The following is a 6,062-nucleotide window of genomic DNA, read 5'->3' as shown; positions in this document are numbered from 1 at the left end:
CGGGCAGAAGTTCAACAGGCAACGCATTGGCTACATCTCCATTGGTTGGATGGCCTTCTTGTCATGAGGCATTGAAAACGCAGGAGCCCTGTAAAAAAGAAGAGGGTGGGTGGGTGGGTGGGTGATGCCTTGCAGAGAGAAGAAGAGCAGACATTCTTCCCTAATTTTCTTTGTAGTTTTTGTAGAGGACATACCAATGGGGGGGGGCATTGTGAGGAAAGGGGCTTTAACCTTCCCTGCTTTGACGGTTGTGTGTGTTTTAAGTCTAACATTAATCCCTATATCCATATTAGTGTAACACATTTAGGGTGCAATTCTATGCATGTTGACAATACTAGAACCCAGTAGGGTCCTCGCATGAAGCTGACTGGTGGAAGACTCAGGAGAGATCAAAGGAAAGACTTCTGCACATAGCGCAGAGATAAACAATGGGATTTGCTACCACAGGGTGTAGTGATGGCCGCCAATCTGGATGGCTTTAAAATGGGGTTAGACAAATTCCTGAAGGAGAAGGCTATCAATGGCTACTAGTCCTGATCTACCTCCAATATCAGAGGCAGTCTGCCTATGTACACCAGTTGCTGGGGAACATGGGTGGGAGGGTGCTGTTGCACTCAAGTCCTGCTTGTGGGTTTCCCGTGGGCAGCTGGTTGGCCACTGTGTGAACAGAATGCTGGACTAGATGGACCCTTGGTCTGATCCGGCTGGGCTCTTCTTATGTTCTCATGTTTAGACAGAAAAACGTCCTAAAACTCCCAGCACACAGATCGTAGGATTTTTGTTTGAACACGCATAGTGTTCAATGCGTTGTTTGAACACGCATAATTCAAACATAGTTCACGCATCAAACTAAGTTTGAACATGCATAGGATTGCACCTTTAGTAGGCTAACTCAAAAGTCACATAAATGTGACGAGTCTTGTGGCCCCTTCTCTGACCTGACACCTGCCAGGTGTTTTTGGACTACAGCTCCCAGCATTCCTTAGCAATGGCCATGCTAAGACAGTTATTGGGAGTGTTACGGCCAACTGTAATAGACCAGAGTGAAGCCATATTAAGGCGGAGCAAAGGTTAGGTGTCTCCACTGCAGAATTTTCAAATGTGAACATGACCACCCCCACAATTTCTTCCGAAAAACACAAGATTTGCAAGGTTTGAGAAGCAGTTTACCTAACCAGCAGAAGTTTCTATACGTGAACAAGCAGATAGGGAACTGCCGGTATGCCACCATTCTCCAAACAGACCAGCTAACGGTCTAAGAACTTGTGGTTAAACTAGATTTCCTTTTGAGTCAACGAGCATTCTGCTCATGATCAAGTTGCTGCAACCAATTTCCTAATAAAAAGCTAGCTGTGTCCAGCATTGGGAAAGTGTATTTCATTCCACAGAGGATGAACTCCTGCTGCTGTGGCGTGTTCTCTCTCTCTCTCAATAAAGGCGTGTTGTACCTGAAAGCGTCTTCAAGTGTTGGGCCAGGACAGGATTTGAAGTCCAAAATATCTCGAGAAAACGAAGTTGAGGAAGTCCACCTTAAAGACATACACGTTTATGCTGGTATAGGCTTCTGTGGACTATAGCCTGCTTATGAAGTGGGCTTCAGGCCATGGAAGCTTATGCCAGAATAAGGGTGGAATCCTCTTAGGATAGGCGGCAGCCTCTGAACTTGGAGGTGACCGCCTATCCAGTGCAGGGCATGAGCAGCACGGAGGGTACTGCCCCTCCGCACTTCAGCTGCCCTGTATTCATGGCTAGACAGCTGATTTTGGCTGTCTAGCTGTGGGAAGTTGGAGCATGGGGGTGGACACCGGACGTCGAATAGGAAGCGTCAGAACGGCAGGTCCGCCCTCCCCACCCTGGCCCGCCCCCGGAAAAGCCGTGTTCGCTGCTCCGTGCTCTTCTTACAGGCGCAGAGCACAGGGCCAGTCCACACTGCCTACGAGGCAGCGCAGGAGGGGGTGGAGATCGGTTTTCATGAAACCAACCCCAGAGCGCAGGCTTCGAGGTCGGTTCCCGGGAATGAACCTATCCTATGGCTGTCTAGCCGCTGACTAGCGGCCATAAGACTATGCCCTAAATGTGTTAAGACTTTAGAGTGGCTCATGACTCTATGTTGTTTTTGCTTCAATAGGCTATTTAGAATCATAGAATCATAGAATTGTAGGGTTGGAAGGGGCCTACAAGGCCGTCGAGTCCAACCCCCTGCTCAGTGCAGGAATCCAATAGTCCAGGAATTTAATGGACTATTGAATTGTTGTGAACTGCTCAGAGAGCTTCGGCTATTGGGTGGCATAGAAATAAATAAATAAATAAAAATAATACAGAGCTGCCCAAAAGTAGGTATACAGTTGTTTAGAATGTTGATGGGAGGGGGAGAGAATGTGTGAGAAGATGTGTGGGTGGAGTCAGAATGACAGTTGGGAAGAGTGAGTGACAGGGAGTGACAGTTAAATCAGTTAAGTGTAGAGAGTGAGGGGAGTGAGGCCCTTAAGTAGGGTTTTTTTTTAAAACTGATATTGTGACTGATGGCAGCAAACTTGAGTCAAGAACAAAGAACGTGGATTCTAAAGCAGTACTGGAAGACTGAAAATTCTCTCCCCCTCCCATCAACATTCTAAACAACTGTATACCTACTTTGGGGCCACCCTGTATTTATGCGTTTACTTGATTTGTATCCTGGATAGGGAGTGTGCAAGCTTTCGGGATCACTGCCTTGTTGTGGCGAAGGGGCTTGCAGAACTCAGTGAAGCCGCAGGGCCACCCAAGACAGACAGGTCATGGCGGAGAGTTCTGACAAAATGTGGTCCACTGGAGAAGGAAATGGCAACCCACTCCAGTATTCTTGCCAAGAAAACCCCATGGAACGTATCACAAGGCTAAAAGAGATGACACCGGAAGATGAGCCCCTCAGGTCGGAAGGTGTCCAATATACTACTGGGGAAGAGCAGAGGGTATTTCCAAGAAGCGCCAGAAAGAGTGAAGCGGCTGGGCCAAAGCCGAAAGGACACTCAGCTGTGGACGTGTCTGGTGGTGAAAAGAAAATCCGATGTTGTAAAGAACAATATTGTTTAGGAACCTGGAATGTCAGATCAATGAATCAAGGTAAGCTGGAGGTGGTCAAACATGAGATGGCAAGATTGAACATCGACATCTTGGGAATCAGCGAACTAAAATGGACAGGCATGGGCGAATTTAATTCAGGTGACCATCATATCTACTATTGTGGGCAAGAATCCCTTAGAAGAAATGGAGTAGCACTCATAGTCAACAAAAGGGTTGGAAAAGCAGTACTGGGGTACAATCTTAAAAATGATAGAATGATCTCAGTACGAATCCAAGGCAAACCATTCAACATCACAGTAATTCAAGTCTATGCCCCAACCACTGATGCCGATGAAGCTGAGGTTGATCGGTTCTATGAAGACCTACAACACCTTCTAGAACTAACACCAAAAAAAGATGTCCTCTTCATCATAGGGGATTGGAATGCAAAAGTAGGAAGTCAAGAAATCACCGGGATAACAGGCAGGCATGGCCTTGGTGTACAAAATGAAGCAGGACAAAAGCTAATAGAGTTTTGCCAAGAGAACACGCTGATCATAGCAAACACTCTTTTCCAACAGCACAAGAGACGACTCTACACATGGACATCACCAGATGGTCAATATCGAAATCAGACTGTTTATGTCCTTTGCAGCCAAAGATGGAGAAGCTCCATACAGTCAGTAAAAACAAGACCTGGAGCTGACTGTGGCTCAGATCATGAGCTTCTTGTTGCAAAATTTCGGCTTAAATTGAAGAACGTATGGAAAGCCACTAAACCATTCAGGTATGACCTAAATCATATCCCTTTTGAATATACAGTGGAGGTGAGGAATAGATTTCAGGGATTAGACCTGATAGAGTGCCTGAGGAACTATGGACAGAGGTCCGTAACATTGTTAAGGAGGCAGCAACGAAATCCATCCCAAAGAAAAAGAAATGCAAGAAAGCCAAGTGGCTGTCTGATGAGGCTTTACAAGTAGCTGAGGAAAGAAGGGAAACGAAAAGCAAGGGAGAAAGGGGAAGATATATCCAACTGAATGCAGAGTTCCAGATAATAGCAAGGAGAGACAAGAAGGCCTTCTTAAATGAACAATGCAAAGAAATCGAGGAAGACAACAGAATGGGAAAGACTAGAGATCTCTTCAAGAAAATCGGAGATCTCAAGGGAACGTTTTGTGCAAAGACGGGCATGATAAAGGACAAAGAAGGCAGGGACCTAACAGAAGCAGATGAGATGAAGAAGAGGTGGCAAGAATACACAGAAGAACTATATAGGAAAGATCTGAATGTCCCTGATAGCCATGATAGTGCACTCACTGAACTTGAGCCGGACATCCTCGAGAGTGAAGTCAAGTGGGCCTTAGGAAGCATTAGTAACAACAAAGCTAGCGGAGATGACAGTATTCCAGCTGAGCTATTTAAAATCCTAAAAGATGATGCTGTTAAAGTGCTGCACTCAATATGCCAACACATTTGGAACACTCAACAATGGCCGCAAGACTGGGAAAGGTCAGTTTACTTTCCAATTCCAAAGAAGGGCAATGCCAAAGAGTGTTCAAACTACCGCACAATTGCGCTTATTTCACATGCCAGCAAGGTGATGCTCAAAATCCTACAAGCTAGGCTTCAGCAGTATGCGAACCGAGAACTACCGGAAGTACAAGCTGGGTTTCGAAGAGGCAGAGGAACTAGAGATCAAATCGCCAACATTTGCTGCATCATGGAGAAAGCAAGAGAATTCCAGAAAAACATCTATTTCTGCTTCATTGACTACACTAAAGCCTTTGATTGTGTGGATCACAAGAAACTGTGGCAAATTCTTAAAGAGATGGGAGTACCAGACCACCTTACCTGTCTCCTGAGAAACCTGTACGAGGGTCAAGAAGCAACAGTCAGAACCAGACACGGAACAACCGAGTGGTTCAAAATTGGGAAAGGAGTACGACAAGGCTGCATATTGTCACCCTGCTTATTTAACTTATATGCAGAGAACATCATGAGAAATGCCGGGTTGGATGAATCAGAGGTTGGAATTAAGATTGCTGGGAGAATTATCAGCAACCTCAGATACGCAGACGATACCACCCTAATGGCAGAAAGCGAAGAGGATCTCAAGAGCCTCTTGTTGAGGGTGAAAGAGGAGAGTGCAAAAGCTGGTTTGAAACTCAACATTAAAAAAACTAAGATCATGGCATCTGGCCCCATCACTTCCTGGCATATGGAAGGGGAAGAAATGGAAGCAGTGACAGATTTTACTTTCTTGGGCTCCAAGATCACCGCAGATGGTGACTGTAGCCATGAAATTAAAAGACGCTTGCTCCTTGGGAGGAAAGCTATGGCCAACCGAGACAGCATAGTAAGAAGCAGAGACATCACCTTGCCGACAAAGGTCCGTCTAATCCAAGCTATGGTTTTCCCAGTAGTAATGTATGGCTGTGAGAGCTGGACTATAAGGAAGGCTGAGCGCCGCAGAATTGATGCTTTCGAACTGTGGTGCTGGAGAAGACTCTTACGAGTCCCCTGGACTGCAAGGAGGTCAAATCAGTCCATCCTAAAGGAAATCAACCCTGACTGCTCATTGGAAGGACAGATACTGAAGCTGAAGCTCCAATATTTTGGCCACCTAATGCGAAGGGAAAACTCTCTGGAAAAGACCCTGATGCTGGGAAAGACTGAAGGCAAAAGGAGAAGGGGACGGCAGAGGATGAGATGGCTAGATAGCATCAGCGCTGCAATGAATATGGACTTGAGCACGCTCCGGGAGAGAGCGCAGGACAGGAAGGCCTGGCGTGCTGTGGTCCGTGGGGTCACGAAGAGTCGGACACGACCGAACGGCTGAACAGCAACAGCAACAAAGCTTTCGGGATCTCCAGATCTCTTCATCAGCCGTTGGCAAGCCGTTACAAAAGGCAGGTGGGCGGGCAGGTAGGAGTGCGGGGGGGAAAGAATCCCTCGGTCTGTACTTCCCCCGCACACGGCGAGTTGTTGTACCAGCTGCGGTCTGGAACCGGATGTTTTCT

This window comes from Heloderma suspectum, chromosome 12, assembly GCF_057233095.1.
Source record: "Heloderma suspectum isolate Gila_16-S chromosome 12, 16-S_ref, whole genome shotgun sequence".
NCBI lineage: Eukaryota > Metazoa > Chordata > Lepidosauria > Squamata > Helodermatidae > Heloderma > Heloderma suspectum.
Note: the sequence above shows the minus strand (reverse complement) of the source record.